Source organism: Musa acuminata, chromosome BXJ2-11 (genome assembly GCF_036884655.1).
Source record: "Musa acuminata AAA Group cultivar baxijiao chromosome BXJ2-11, Cavendish_Baxijiao_AAA, whole genome shotgun sequence".
Lineage (NCBI taxonomy): Eukaryota > Viridiplantae > Streptophyta > Magnoliopsida > Zingiberales > Musaceae > Musa > Musa acuminata.
In genome coordinates this window covers 9,307,443-9,322,918 of record NC_088348.1, presented here as the reverse complement: position 1 = coordinate 9,322,918, position 15,476 = coordinate 9,307,443, and the positions used below count along the sequence as shown (strand labels likewise).

General features: G+C 32.7%; 5 non-coding genes across 5 annotated transcripts; all 5 read left to right on the top strand.

Moving 5' to 3' along the window:
- The first annotated feature begins 3,385 nt into the window (after positions 1-3,385).
- Positions 3,386-3,459, top strand: TRNAI-AAU (transfer RNA isoleucine (anticodon AAU)). Its single transcript has one exon. It is a non-coding gene; the product is annotated as a tRNA-Ile (tRNA).
- A 6,621-nt stretch (positions 3,460-10,080) lies between these two features.
- TRNAI-AAU (transfer RNA isoleucine (anticodon AAU)) lies at positions 10,081-10,154 on the top strand. The gene has a single exon. It is a non-coding gene; the product is annotated as a tRNA-Ile (tRNA).
- Positions 10,155-10,733: 579 nt separating this feature from the next.
- On the top strand, positions 10,734-10,807 carry TRNAI-AAU (transfer RNA isoleucine (anticodon AAU)). The gene has a single exon. It is a non-coding gene; the product is annotated as a tRNA-Ile (tRNA).
- Positions 10,808-11,924: 1,117 nt separating this feature from the next.
- TRNAI-AAU (transfer RNA isoleucine (anticodon AAU)) lies at positions 11,925-11,998 on the top strand. Its single transcript has one exon. It is a non-coding gene; the product is annotated as a tRNA-Ile (tRNA).
- A 1,678-nt stretch (positions 11,999-13,676) lies between these two features.
- Positions 13,677-13,750, top strand: TRNAI-AAU (transfer RNA isoleucine (anticodon AAU)). The gene has a single exon. It is a non-coding gene; the product is annotated as a tRNA-Ile (tRNA).
- The last annotated feature ends 1,726 nt before the right edge of the window (positions 13,751-15,476 follow it).

Sequence of the window (15,476 nt, the reverse complement as noted above, 5' to 3'; positions counted from 1 at the left end):
AACATTATAATAATCTTTTAGTCGACCTATTCACTCGATTGGTTAGAGCATCTTTGTCATAAATTTAAGATTTGTAGATGACCTATTAGTTTAGTCGATTAGAGCATCATGCTAATAATGTGAAGGTCGCAGGTTTGAGACCTACATGCGTCAAATCTCATGAATTATTTATTTTTTTATAAGACCAAATAAATATCGTGGGACTCACCCAACATTAATATAATTTTTCAGTTCTTAAAAAGAACCAAAATTAATGGTAACAAACCTCAAATATAAAACCATGATTATTATATTTTTTTATAATTTATTTAAGGGTTTTATGTAATTTTTTTCTTTAACTATAAAAGATTCGACATCATAGTAATTCTTTGGTTGACCTATTAGCTTAGTTGGTTATAGAATCTTGATCACAAATTTGAGACTTGTAGGTAGCTTATTAGCTTAGTTGTTTAAAGTGTTGAACTAATAATGCAAAGGACGCAAGTTCAAGACCATCATGGCCAAATCCTATTAATTATTTTTTCTTTTATAAGACCAAATGAACATTGTGAGACTAAGCCATCATTAATATAATTTTAATAATTTATTTAAGAGGTTTATATAATTTTTTTATAGAACTATAAAAGATTCAATATTATAATAATTTTTTGACCGACCTACCAATTGGTTAGAGTATCTTTGTCACATATTTAAAATTTGTAGGTGGCTTATTAGCCTAATTATTTAGAGCATTGTGTTGATAACGTAAAGGTCACATGTTCAAGATCTACAAGAGCCAAATCTTATAAATTATTATTTTTTCCAAGACCAAATGGATATCGCGTGACTCACCTATCATTAATACAATTTTAGTTATTTCTTAAAATAAAATCAAAATTAATGATAACAAATCTCAAATCTAAAAACCATGATTATTATATTTTTAATAATTTATTTAAAGATTTCATATATTTTTTTTTTGTAAAAGTATAAAAAATTCAACATCATAATAATCTTTTGGCCGACCTATTAGCTCAGTTGGTTAGATCATCTTCATCATAGATTTTAGACAAGTAGGTGGCTTATTAGCTTAGTTGGTTATAACGTCGTGATATGCGAACTCACCCATCATTAATACAATTTGTCAGTTCTTAAAAGAACCAAAATTAATGATAACAAACATCAAATCTAAAAACCATGCTTATTATATTTTTATAATTTATTTAAGGGTTTTATGTAATTTTTTTGTATAACTATAAAAGATTTGACATCATAGTAGATTTTTGGCTGACCTATTAGCTTAGTTGGTTATAGTATCTTGATCACAAATTTAAGATTTATAGGTGACTTGTTAGCTTAGTTATTTAGAGTGTTAAACTAAGAATGCAAAAGTCATAAGATCAAGACTTTCATGGGTCAAATCTTATTAATTATTTTTTTTTACAAGACCAAATGGACATCGTAGGACTCAACCATCATTAATACAATTTTAATTATTTCTTTAAAAAGAATCAAAATTAATGGTAACAAATCTCAAATCTAAAAACCATGATCTTTATATTTATAATAATTTATTTAAGAGGTTTATATAATTTCTTTTTGTAGAGCTATAAAAGATTCAATATCATAATAATTTTTTGACCAAATTACTTGGTTAGAGTCTCTTTGTCATATATTTAAAATTTATAGGTGGCTTATTAGCCTAATTATTTAGAGCGTTGTGTTAATAACGTGAAGATCGCAGGTTCAAGACCTCCAAGAGCCAAATCCTATAAATTATTTTTTTTTCAAGGTCAAATGGATATCGTGAGATTCACCCATCATTAATACAATTTTAGGTATTTCTTAAAAAATCAAAATTAATGGCAACAAACCTCAAATCTAAAACCCATGATTATTATATTTTTAATAATTTGTTTAAGGCTTTCATATAATTTTTTTTTGTAAAACTATGAAAGATTCAACATTATAGTAATCTTTTGGCCAACCTATTAGCTCAGTTGGTTAGAGCATCTATGTCACAAATTTTAGAAAAGTAGGTGGCCTATTAGCTTAGTTGGTTAGAGCATCATGTTAAAATGCGAAGATCGCAGGTTCAAGATCTGCATGGGCTAAATTCAATAAACCATTTATTTTTTACAAGTCCAAATGGATATCATGGTACTCACCCATCATTAATACAATTATAATCATTTCTTAGAAGGATCAAGATTAATGGTAACAAACCTCAAATCTAAAAATCATGATTATTATATTTTAATAATTTATTTAAGAGTTTTATGTAATTTTGTTAATAAAACTATAAAAGATTCGACATAATAGTAATTTTTTGGTCGGCTTATTTGCTCATTTGGTTAGAATATCTTGGTCACAAATTTGAGACTTGTAGGTGGCCTATTAACTTAGTTGTTTAGAGTGTTGAGCTAATAAGACAGAAGTTGTAAGCTCAAGACTTACATGTGCCAAATCAAATTAATTATTATTATTATTACAAGACCAAATGGATATCGTGGGACTCACCTATCATTAATACAATTTTAGTCATTTATTTTAAAAATAAAAATTAATGGTGACAAACCTCAAATCTAAAAACGATCATTATTATATTTTTAATAATTTATTTAATGGGTTTATATAATTTGTTTTATAAAACTATAAAAGATTCAACATCATAATAATTTTTTGGTTGACCTATTAGCTTAGTTGATTAGAGTATCTTTGTTACATATTTAAAACTTATAGGTTGCTTATTAGCTCAATTAGTTAGAGCGTCATGTTAATGAGAAGGTCGCAAGTTTGAGACCTACATGGGCCAAATCTTATAAATTATTTTTTTTTTACAAGACCAAATGGACATTATAGAACTCACCCATCATTAATACAATTTGTCATTTCTTAAAAATAATCAAAATTAATGGTAACAAACCTCAAATTTAAAAACCATAATTATTATATTTTAATAATTTTTAAGTGTTTTATGTAATTTTTTTTGTAAACCTATAAAAGATTCGACATTATAGTAATATTTTGGCTGACCTATTAGCTTAGTTAGTTATAGGATCTTGGTCACAAAAATAATACCTGTACATGACTTGTTAGCTTAGTTATTTAAAGTGTTGAGCTAATAATACGAAGGACACAAGTTAGAAACTTTCATGGTTCAAATACTATTAAATATTTATTCTTTTACAAGATGAATACTCAACCATCAATAATACAATTTTAATCATTTCTTCAAGAAGAATCAAAATTACTAGTAACAAACCTCAAATCTAAAAATCATGATTAGTATATTTTTACTAATTTATATAAGAGGTTTATATAATTTTTTTTGTAGAAATATAAAGTATTCAATATCATAATAATTGGTTAGAGCATCTATGTCACAAATTAAAAAGTTGTAGGTGGCTTATTAGCTTAGTTGGTTAGAGCATCATGCTAATAACGTGAAGGTCATAGGTTTGAGACCTACATGGGCCAAATCCCAAAAGCTATTTATGTTTTGCATGACCAAATGGATATTATTCGCTCAGATGATTAGAGTAGTGTCTATAAGTTCAGTTAGCTAGAGCATCGTGCTAAAAACACGAAGGTTATAGGTTCGGTTCGACTTGCATGGGCCAAATCCCATGAATTATTTTTTCTTTTATAAGACGAGGACTCAACCATCATTAATATAATTTTAATTATTTCTACAAAAACAATCAAAATTAATGGTAACAAACCTCAAATCTAAAAAAAAATGATTATTATATTTTTATAATTTATTTAAGGGTTTTATGTATTTTTTTTGTATAACTATAAATGATTCGACATCATAGCAATTTTTTTGGCTGACCTATTAGCTTAGTTGGCTATAGGATCTTGATCGCAAAAAAAAAAATCATTGATGGCTAGTTAGCTTAGTTGTTTAAAGCGTTAAGCTAATAATGCAAAGGACGTAAGTTTGAGACCTTCATGGGCCAAATCCTATTAATTATTTTTTCTTTTATAAGACGAGGACTCAACCATCATTAATATAATTTTAATTATTTCTAAAAAAGAATCAAAATTAATGGTATCAAACCTCAAATCTAAAAACCATGATTATTATATTTTTACTAATTTATTTAAGAAGTTTATATAATTTCTTTTTTGTAGAACTATAAAGTATTTAGTATTATAATAATTTTTGGACCGACTTATAAGCTCAGTTGGTTAGAGCACCAGTTGTAGTTGGACTATTAGCTCAGTTGGTTAGAGCGTCGTGTTAATACCACGAATGTCGTTCTGTGTGGGCCAAATCCTATAAACTATCTGTGTTTTAATCCATGATCAAATTGATATCATGGGACTCACTCGACATTATAGTAATCTTTTGGTCAATCTATTCGCTAAGTTGGAAGTTATAGGTTCGAGACCTGCATGGGTCAAATCCCATGAATTATTTATTTTTTACAAGACCAAATGAAAATTGTGAGACTTACTCATCATTAATACAATTTGTTAGTTCTTAAATCATAATAATTTGACGGACCTACAAGCACAATTGGTTAGAGCACCATTGTCACAAATTTAAGAGTTTTAGTTGGTCTATTAGTTGAGTTGGTTAGAGCATCGTGCTAATAACACGAAGGTCGTAGGTTCGAGACCTGCATGGGCTAAATCCTATAATGTATCCATGATTAAATGGATACCGTGGGACTCACTCGATATTATAGTAATCTTTTGGTCGATCCATTTGGTAGGTTAGAGCGTTGTGCTAAAACACCATCGTCAATTGGTTAGAGCATCGTGCTAATAACGTGAAGGCCATAGGTTCGAGATCTACATGGGCCAAATCCCATAAAATGTATATCGTGGGATTTACTTGACATAATAGTGATCTTTTGGTCGATCCATTCGGTTGGTTAGAGCAGTGCCTATAAGTTCAATTATTTAGAGCGTAGTGCTAATAATGCGAAAGTTATTGGTTCGAGACTTGAATGGGTCAAATCCCATGAATTATTTATTTTTTATAAGACCAAATGAAAATTGTGAGACTCACCCATCATTAATATAATTTGTTAGTTCTTAAATCATAAAAAATTGACCAACCTATAAGCTCAGTTGGTTAGAGCACCATCGTCACAAATTTAAGAGTTGTAGTTGGCTTATTAGCTCGGTTAGAGCATCGTGCTAATAATGCGAAAGTTATAGGTTCGAGACCTGCATTGGCTCAATTGGTTAAAGCAATGCATATAAGTACAGTTAGTTAGAGCGTCGTGCTAATAACGTGAAAGTTATAAGTTCGAGACCTGCATTCGCTCAGTTCGGTAGAGCAATGCCTATAAGTTCAGTTAGTTAGAGCGTCATGCTAATAACACGAAAGTTATAGGTTTGAGACCTGCTTGGGTCAAATCCCATGAATTATTTTTTTTAATAAGACCAAATAGAAATTTTGAGACTCACCTATCATAAATACAATTTGTTAGTTCTTAAATGATAATAATTTGACCGACCTATAAGCTAAGTTGGTTAGAGCATCATCTTCACAAATTTAAGAATTGTTGTTGGCCTATTAACTTAGCTCGTTAGAGCGTCGTGCTAATAACGCGAATGTCACAAGTTCGAGACCTACATGGTCCAAATCCCATAAACTATCTATGTTTTAATCTATGATTAAATGGATATATGTTTTAATCCATAATTAATTGGATATCGTGGGACACACTCGACATCATAGTAATCTTTTGGTCAATCTATTCGGTTGGTTAGAGTAGTGCCTATAAGTTAAGTTAGTTAGAGTATCTTGCAAATAACGCGAAAATTATAGGTTGGAGACCTGGGTCAAATCTCACGAATTATTTATTTTTTATAAGACCAAATGAAAATTGTGAGACTCACCTATCATTAATATAATTTGTTAGTTCTTAAATTATAATAATTTGATAGACTTACAAGCTCAGTTGGTTAGAGCACCATCGTCACAAATTTAAGAGTTGTAGTTGGCCTATTAGCTCAGTTGGTCAGAGCATAGTGCTAATAACGCGAAGGTCACAGGTTTGAGACCAGCATGGGCCAAATCCCATAAAGTATATGTGTTTTTATCCATAATCAAATGGATATCGTGGGACTCATTAGACATCATAGTAATCTTTTGGTCGATCCAATCGGTTGGTTAGAGCAGTGCCTATAAGTTTAGTTAGTTAGAGCGTCGTGCTAATAAAACGAAAGTTATAGGTCACAGGTTTGAGACCAGCATAGGCCAAATCCCATAAAGTATATGTGTTTTTATCCATAATCAAATGGATATCGTGGGACTCACTAGACATCATAGTAATCTTTTGGTCGATCCAATCAGTTGGTTAGAGTAGTGCCTATAAGTTCAGTTAGTTAAAGCGTCGTGCTAATAAAACAGAAGTTATAGGTTCGAGACTTGCATTCTCTCAGTTGGTTAGAGCAATGCCTATAAGTTCAGTTAGTTAGAGTATCGCGCTAATAATGCGAAAGTTATTGGTTCGAGACCTGCATGGGTCAAATCCCATGGATTATTTATTTTTTATAAGACTAAATGGAAATTGTGAGACTCACTTATCATTAATACAATTTGTTAGTTCTTAAATCATAATAATTTGACGAACCTACAAGCACAATTGGTTAGAACACCATTGTCACAAATTTAAGAGTTATAGTTGGCTTATTATCTTAGTTGGTTAGAGCATCGTGCTACTAAAGCGAAGGTCGCAAGTTCGAGACCTACATGGGCCAAAACCTATAATGTATCTATGTTTTAATCAATGATCATATGGATATCGTGGGACTCACTCGACATTATAGTAATCTTTTGGTCGATCCATTCAGTTAGTTAGAGCGTCATGCTAATAACGTGAAAGTTATAGGTACGAGACCTGCATTCTCTCAGTTGGTTAGAGTAGTATCTATAAGTTCAGTTAGTTAGGGCATAGTGCTAATAATGCGAAAGTTATAGGTTCGATACCTGCATGGGTCAAATACCACATCTTATTTATTTTTTTAAAGACCAAATAAAAATTTTGAGACTAACCCATCATTAATATAATTTGTTAATTCTTAAATCATAATAATTTTACCGACCTACAAGCTTAGTTGTTTAGAACACCATCGTCGATTGTTAGAGCGTCGTGCTAATAACGTGAAGGCCGTAGGCTCGAGATCTTTATGGGCCAAATCCCATAAAATATCTGTGTTTTAATCCATGATCAAATGGATATCATGGGACTTTCTCGACATAATAGTAATCTTTTGGTTGATCTATTCAGTTGGTTAGAGCAGTGCCTATAAGTTCAACTAGTTAGAGCGTCGTGCTAATAATACAAAAGTTATAGGTTCGAGACCTGCATTCGCTCAGTTGGTTAGAGCAGTGCCTATAAGTTTAGTTAGTTAGAGCGTAGTGCTAATAACGCGAAAGTTATAGGTTCGAGAACTGCATGGGTCAAATCCAATGAATTATTTATTTTTTATAAGATCAAATGAAAATTGTGAAATCACTCATCATTAATACAATTTGTCAGTTCTAAAATTATAATAATTAGTTGTTTGCTTATTAACTCAGTTGGTTACAATGTTGTGCTAATAACGCGAAGGTCGTAGGTTCAAGACCTAGATGGGCCACCAAATCCCATAGTTGGTTGTAGGTTCAAGACCTAGATGGGCCACCAAATCCCATAGTTGGTCGTAGGTTCAAGACCTACATGATCCAAATCCCATATACTATTTGTGTTTTATATGATCAAATAGATATCGCATGGGTCAAATCCCACGAATTATTTATTTTTTATAAGACCAAATGGATATCATGAGACTCACCCATCATTAATATAATTTATCAGTTTTTAAAAAGAACCAAAATTAATGGTAACAAACCACAAATCTAAAAACTATGATTATTATATTTTTATAATTTATTTAAGGATTTTATTTAATTTTTTTGTATAACTATAAAATATTCGACATCATAGTAATTTTTTAACTGACCTATTAGCTTAGTTGGTTATAGGATATTGGTCACAAATTTAAGACTCATAGGTGGCTTGTTAGCTTAGTTTAAAGTGTTGAGCTAATAATACAAAGGTCACAAGTTTGAGACCTTCATGAGCCAAATTTTATTAATTATTTCTTCTTTTACAAGACAAGGGCTCACCCATCATTAATATAATTTATCAATTCTAAAAAAGAATCAAAATTAATGGTAACAATCCTCAAATCTAAAAACCATGATTATTATATTTTTATAATTTGAAGGGTTTTATGTAATTTTTTTATATAACTATAAAATATTCGACATCATAGTAATTTTTTGGCTGACCTATTAGCATAGTTGGTTATAGGATATTGGTCACAAATTTAAGACTCGTAGGTAGCTTGTTAGCTTAGTTGTTTAAAGTATAGAGCTAATAATGTGAAGGTCGCAAGTTTGAGACTTTCGTGGGCCAAATTCTATTAATTATTTTTTCTTTTACAAGATGAGTACTCAGCCATCATTAATATAATTTTAATCATTTTTTCAAGAAGAATTAAAATTAATGATAACAAGCCTCAAATCTAAAAACCATGATTATTATATTTTTACTAATTTATTTAAGAAGTTTACATAATTTTTTTTTGTAGAACTATAAGATATTCAATATCATAATAATTTTTTGACTGACCTACAAGCTTAGTTGGTTAGAACATCATCGTCACAAATTTAAGAGTTGTAGGTGGCATATTATCTCAGTTGGTTAGAGTGTTGTACTAATAACATGAAGGTCACAGGTTTGAGACCTGCATGGGCCAAATCCCATAAACTATTTGTGTTTTACTTGATCAAATGAATATCATGGGACTTACTTGACATTACAGTAATCTTTTGATCGACCTATTCGCTAAGAAGGTTAGAGCAGGGCCTATAAGTTTACTTAATTAGAGCATCGTGCTAATAACGTGAAAGTTATTAGTTTGAGACCTGTATGGGCCAAATCCCATGAATTATTTATTTATTATAAGACCAAATGGATATGGTGAGACTCACTCATCATTAATACAATTTGTCAGTTCTTAAAAAGAACCAAAATTAATGGTAACAAACCTCAAATCTAAAAATCATGATAATTATATTTTTATATTTTATTTAAGGGTTTTATGTAATTTTTTTATAACTATAAAATATTTGACATCATAGTAATTTTTGGCTGACCTATTAGCTTAGTTGGTTTTAGGATATTGGTCACAAATTTAAGACTCGTAGGTGGCTTGTTAGCTTAGTTGGTTAGAATGTCGTGCTAATAATGCGAAAGTTATAGGTTCGAGAGACTTGCATTCGCTCAATTGGTTAAAACAGTGCTTATAAGTTCAGTTAGTTAAAGCGTCATGCTAATAACATGAAAGTTATTGGTTTGAGATTTGCATTCGCTCAGTTCGTTAGAGCAATGCCAATAAGTTCAGTTAGTTAGAGCATCATGCTAATAACGCGAAAGTTATACGTTCGAGACTTGCTTGTGTCAAATCCCACGAATTAATTTTTTTTATAAGACCAAATAGAAATTTTGAGATTCACTCATCATTAATACAATTTGTTAGTTCTTAAATCATAAGAATTTGATGGACCAACAAGCTCAGTTGGTTAGAGCACCATTGTCACAAATTTAAGAGTTGTAGTTGGCCTATTAGCTCAGTTGGTTAGAGCGTAGTGCTAATAACGCGAAGGTCACAAGTACGAGACCAGCATGGGCCAAATCCCATAAAGTATCTCACTCGACATCATAGTAATCTTTTGATCGATCCAATCGGTTGGTTAGAGCAGTGCCTATATGTTTAGTTAGTTAGAGCATCGTACTAATAACGCGAAAGTTATAGGCTCGAGACCTGCATTTCCTCAGTTGGATAGAGCAATGCCTATAAGTTCAGTTAGTTAGAACGTTGTGCTAATAACGCAAAAGTTATAGGTTCGAGACCTGCATGGGATAAATCCCATGAATTATTAATTTTTTATAAGACCAAATGGAAATTGTGAGACTCACCCATCATTAATATAATTTGTTAGTTTTTAAATCATAATAATTTGACCAACCTACAAGCTCGGTAGGTTAGAGCACCATTATCACAAATTTAAGAGATGTAGTTGGCCTATTAGCTCAGCTGGTTAGAACGTCGCGCTAATAACGCGAAGGTCGTAGGTTTGAGACCAGCATAGGCCAAATCCCAAAAAGTATTTGTGTTTTAATCCATTATCAAATGGATATTGTGGGACTTAGTCGTCATCATAGAAATCTTTTAGTTGATCCATTCGGTTGGTTAGAGCAGTGCCTATAAGTTCAGTTAGTTAGAGCGTAGTGCTAATAACACGAAAGTTATAGGTTCGAGACCTACATGGGTCAAATCCCACGAAGTATTTATTGTTTATAAGACCAAATAGAAATTGTGAGACTAACGTGAAGACATTATAGTAATCTTTTGGTCGATCCATTCGGTTGGTTAGATCGTCGTCTTAGTAACGCGAAGACATTATAGTAATCTTTTGGTCGATCCATTCGGTTGGTTAGAGCAATGCGTATAAGTTAAGTTAGTTAGAGCATCATGGTAATAATGTGAAAGTTATAGGTTCGAGACCTGCTTTGGTCAAATCCCATGAAATTTTTTTTTTATAAGACCAAATGGAAATTGTGAGCCTCACCCATCATTAATACAATTTGTTAGTTCTTAAATCATCATAATTTGACCGACCTACAAGCTTAGTAGGTTAGAGCACCATTGTCACAAATTGAAGAGTTGTAGTTGGCCAATTAGCTCAGTTGGTTAGAGCGTCGTGCTAATAACGCGAAGGTCGTAGGTTTGAGACCTACATAGGCCAAATCTTATAATGTATCAAGGATTAAAAGGATATCGTGGGACTCACTCGACATTATAGTAGTCTTTTGGTCGATCCATTCGGTTAGAGCAGTGCGTATAAGTTCAGTTAATTAGAGCGTCATGCTAATGATGTGAAAGTTATAAGTTCGAGACTTGCTTTGGTCATATACCATGAATTATTTTTTTTTTATAAGACCAAAAGAAAATTGTGAGACTCACCCATCATTAAAACAATTTGTTAGTTCTTAAATCATAATAATTTGACTGACCTACAAGCTCAGTAGGTTAGAGCACCATTGTCACAAATTGAAGAGTTGTAGTTGGCCTATTAGCTCAGTTGGTTAGAGCATCGTGCTAATAACGCTAAGACATTATAGTAATCGTTTGGTCGATCCATTCGGTTGGTTAGAGCAGTGCTTATAAGTTCAGTTAGTTAGAGCGTAGTTCAAATAATGCGAAAAGTATAAGTTCGAGACCTGCATTCGAGCAGTTGGTTAGAGTAGTGCTTATAAATTCAATTAGTTAGAGCGTCGTACTAATAATGCGAAAGTTATATGTTCGAGACCCACATGGGTCAAATCCCACGAAAAATTTATTTTTTATAAGACCAAATGGAAATAGTGAGACTCACCCATCATTAATACAATTTGTTAGTTCTTAAATTATAATAATATGACCGACCTATAAGCTCAGTAAGTTAGAGCATCATTGTCACAAATTAAAGAGTTATAGTTGGCCTATTAGCTCAGTTGGTTAGAGCGTTGTCCTAATAACACGAAGGTCGCAGGTTTGAGGCCGGCATGGGCCAAAACCTATAATGTATCAATGATAAAATGGATACCGTGGGACTCAATCGACATCATATTAATCATTTGGTCGTTCGCTCTTAGTTAGAACACCATCGTCAATTGGTTAGAGCGTCTGCATTCTCTCAGTTGGTTAGAGCATTGCCTATAAGCTCAGTTAGTTAGAGCGTCGTGCGAATAACGCGAAAGTTATTGGTTCGAGACTTGCATTGGTCCAATCCAACGAATTATTTATTTTTTATAAGACCAAATGGAAAACCTACAAGATCAGTAGGTTAGAGTACCATTGTCACAAATTAAAAAGTTGTAGCTGGCCTATTAGCTTAGTCGGTTAGAGCGTCGTGCTAATAATGCAAAGGTCGTAGGTTCGAGACCTGCATAGGCCAAATCTTATAATGTATCGAGGATTAAATGGATATCGTGGGACTCACTCGACATTATAGTAGTTGGTCGATCCATTCGATTGGTTAGAGTAATGCGTATAAGTTCAGTTAGTTCGAGCGTCATGCTAATGTATCTATGTATCTTTGGTCAAATCCCATGAATTATTATTTTTTTATAAGACCAAATGGAAATTGTGAGACTCACCCATCATTAATACAATTTATTTTAATGTATCTATGTTGTAATACATGATCAAATGGATATCGTGAGACTCACTCGACATTATAGTAATCTTTTGGTCGATCCATTCGTATGGTTAGAGTAGTGCCTATAAGTTCAGTTAGTTAGAGCATCATGGTAATAATGCGTATAAGTTCAGTTAGTTCGAGCGTCATGCTAATGGCGTGAAAGTTATAGGTTCGAGATCTGCTTTGGTCAAATCCCATGAATTATTATTTTTTTATAAGACCAAATGGAAATTGTGAGACTCACCCATCATTAATACAATTTATTTTAATGTATCTATGTTGTAATACATGATCAAATGGATATCGTGAGACTCTCTCGACATTATAGTAATCTTTTGGTCGATCCATTCGTATGGTTAGAGTAGTGCCTATAAGTTCAGTTAGTTAGAGCATCATGGTAATAATGCGTATAAGTTCAGTTAGTTCGAGCGTCATGCTAATGGCGTGAAAGTTATAGGTTCGAGATCTGCTTTGGTCAAATCCCATGAATTATTATTTTTTTATAAGACCAAATGGAAATTGTGAGACTCACCCATCATTAATACAATTTATTTTAATGTATCTATGTTGTTATACATGATCAAATGGATATCGAGAGACTCACTCGACATTATAGTAATCTTTTGGTCGATCCATTCGTATGGTTAGAGTAGTGCCTATAAGTTCAGTTAGTTAGAGCATCATGGTAATAATGTGAAAGTTATAGGTTCGAGACCTGCTTTGGCCAAATCCCATGAAATTATTTTTTATAAGACCAAATGGAAATTGTGAGCCGCACCCATCATTAATACAATTTGTTAGTTCTTAAATCACAATAATTTGATGGACCTACAAGCTCAGTAGGTTAGAGCACCATTGTCACAAATTGAAGAGTTGTAGTTGGCCTATTATCTCAATTGGTTAGAGCGTCGAGCTAATAACGCGAAGACATTATAGTAATCTTTTGGTCGATCCATTCGGTTGGTTAGAGCAGTGCTTATAAGTTCAGTTAGTTAGATCGTCGAGCAAATAATGCGAAAGTTATAAGATCGAGACCTGCATTCGCGTAGTTGGTTAGAGTAGTACCTATAAGTTCATTTAGTTAGAGCGTCGTACTAATAATGCGAAAGTTATAGGTTCGAGACCTGCATGGGTCAAATCCCACAAATTATTTTTTCTTATAAGACCAAATGGAAATAGTAAGACTCACCATCATTAATACAATTTGTTAGTTCTTAAATCATAATAATATGACCGACCTACAAGCTCAGTAGGAAAGTTATTGCCTATAAGCTCAGTTAGTTAGAGCATCATGCTAATAACACGAAAGTTATTGGTTCGAGAACGGCATTAGTCTAATCCCACGAATTATTTATTTTTTATAAGACCAAATGGAAAACCTACAAGTTCAATAGGTTAGAGCACCAGTGTCACAAATTTAATTGTTATAGTTGGCCTATTAGCTCAGTAGGTTAGAGCGTTGTGCTAATAACGCGAAAGTCGCAGGTTCGAGACCTGCATGGGCCAAATCTTATAACTTATCGAGGATAAAATGGATATCATGGGACTCACTCGACAGTATAGTAGTCTTTTGGTCGATCCATTCGGTTGGTTAGAGCAATGCATATAAGTTAAGCTAGTTCGAGCGTCATACTAATGACATGAAAGTTATAGGTTCGAGACCTGCTTTAGTCAAATCCCATGAATTATTATTTTTTTTATAAGACCAAATGGAAATTGTGAGACTCACCCATCATTAATACAATTTGTTTTAATGTATCTATGTTGTAATCCATGATCAAATGGATATCGTGAGACTCACTCGACATTATAGTAATCTTTTGGTCGATCCATTCGTATGGTTAGAGCAGTGTCTATAAGTTCAGTTAGTTAGAGCATCATGGTAATAATGTGAAAGTTATAGGTTCGAGACCTGCTTTGGCCAAATCCCATGAAATTATTTTTTATAAGACCAAATGGAAATTGTGAGCCGCACCCATCATTAATACAATTTGTTAGTTCTTAAATCACAATAATTTGATGGACCTACAAGCTCAGTAGGTTAGAGCACCATTGTCACAAATTGAAGAGTTGTAGTTGGCCTATTATCTCAATTGGTTAGAGCGTCGAGCTAATAACGCGAAGACATTATAGTAATCTTTTGGTCGATCCATTCGGTTGGTTAGAGCAGTGCTTATAAGTTCAGTTAGTTAGATCGTCGAGCAAATAATGCGAAAGTTATAAGATCGAGACCTGCATTCGCGGAGTTGGTTAGAGTAGTGCCTATAAGTTCAATTATTTAGAGCGTCATACTAATAATGCGAAAGTTATAGGTTCGAGACCTGCATGGGTCAAATCCCACGAATTATTTTTTCTTATAAGACCAAATGGAAATAGTAAGACTCAGCATCATTAATACAATTTGTTAGTTCTTAAATCATAATAATAAGACCGACCTACAAGCTCAGCAGGAAAGTAATTGCCTTTAAGCTCAGTTAGTTAGAGCGTCATGCTAATAAAACGAAAGTTATTGGTTCGAGACCTATATTAGTCTAATCCCACGAATTATTTATTTTTTATAAGACCAAATGGAAAACCTACAAGTTCAATAGGTTAGAACATCATTGTCACAAATTAAAGAGTTGTATCTGGCCTATTAGCTTAGTTGGTTAGAGCGCTAATAACAGGAAGGTCGCAAGTTCGAGACCTGCATGGGCCAAATCTTACAATGTATCGAGGATTAATTGGATATCGTGGGACTCACTCGACAGTATAGTAGTCTTTTGGTCGATCAATTCTAAAAGTTATAGGTTCGAGACTTGCTTTGGTCAAATCCCATGAATAATTTTTTTTTTTCATAAGACCAAATGGAAATTGTGAGACTCACCTATCATTAATACAATTTGTTTTAATGTATCTATGTTGTAATCCATGATCAAATGGATATCGTGAGACTCACTCGACATTATAGTAATCTTTTGGTCGATCCATTCGTATGGTTAGAGTAGTGCCTATAAGTTCAGTTAGTTAGAGCATCATGGTAATAATGTGAAAGTTATAGGTTCGAGACCTGCTTTGGTCAAATCGCATGAAATTATTTTTTATAAGACCAAATAGAAATTGTGAGCCTCACCCATCAGTAATACAATTTGTTAGTTCTTAAATCATAATAATTTGATGGACTATCGAGCTAATAACACGAAGACATTATAGTAATCTTTTGGTCGATCCATTCGGTTGGTTAGAGCAGTGC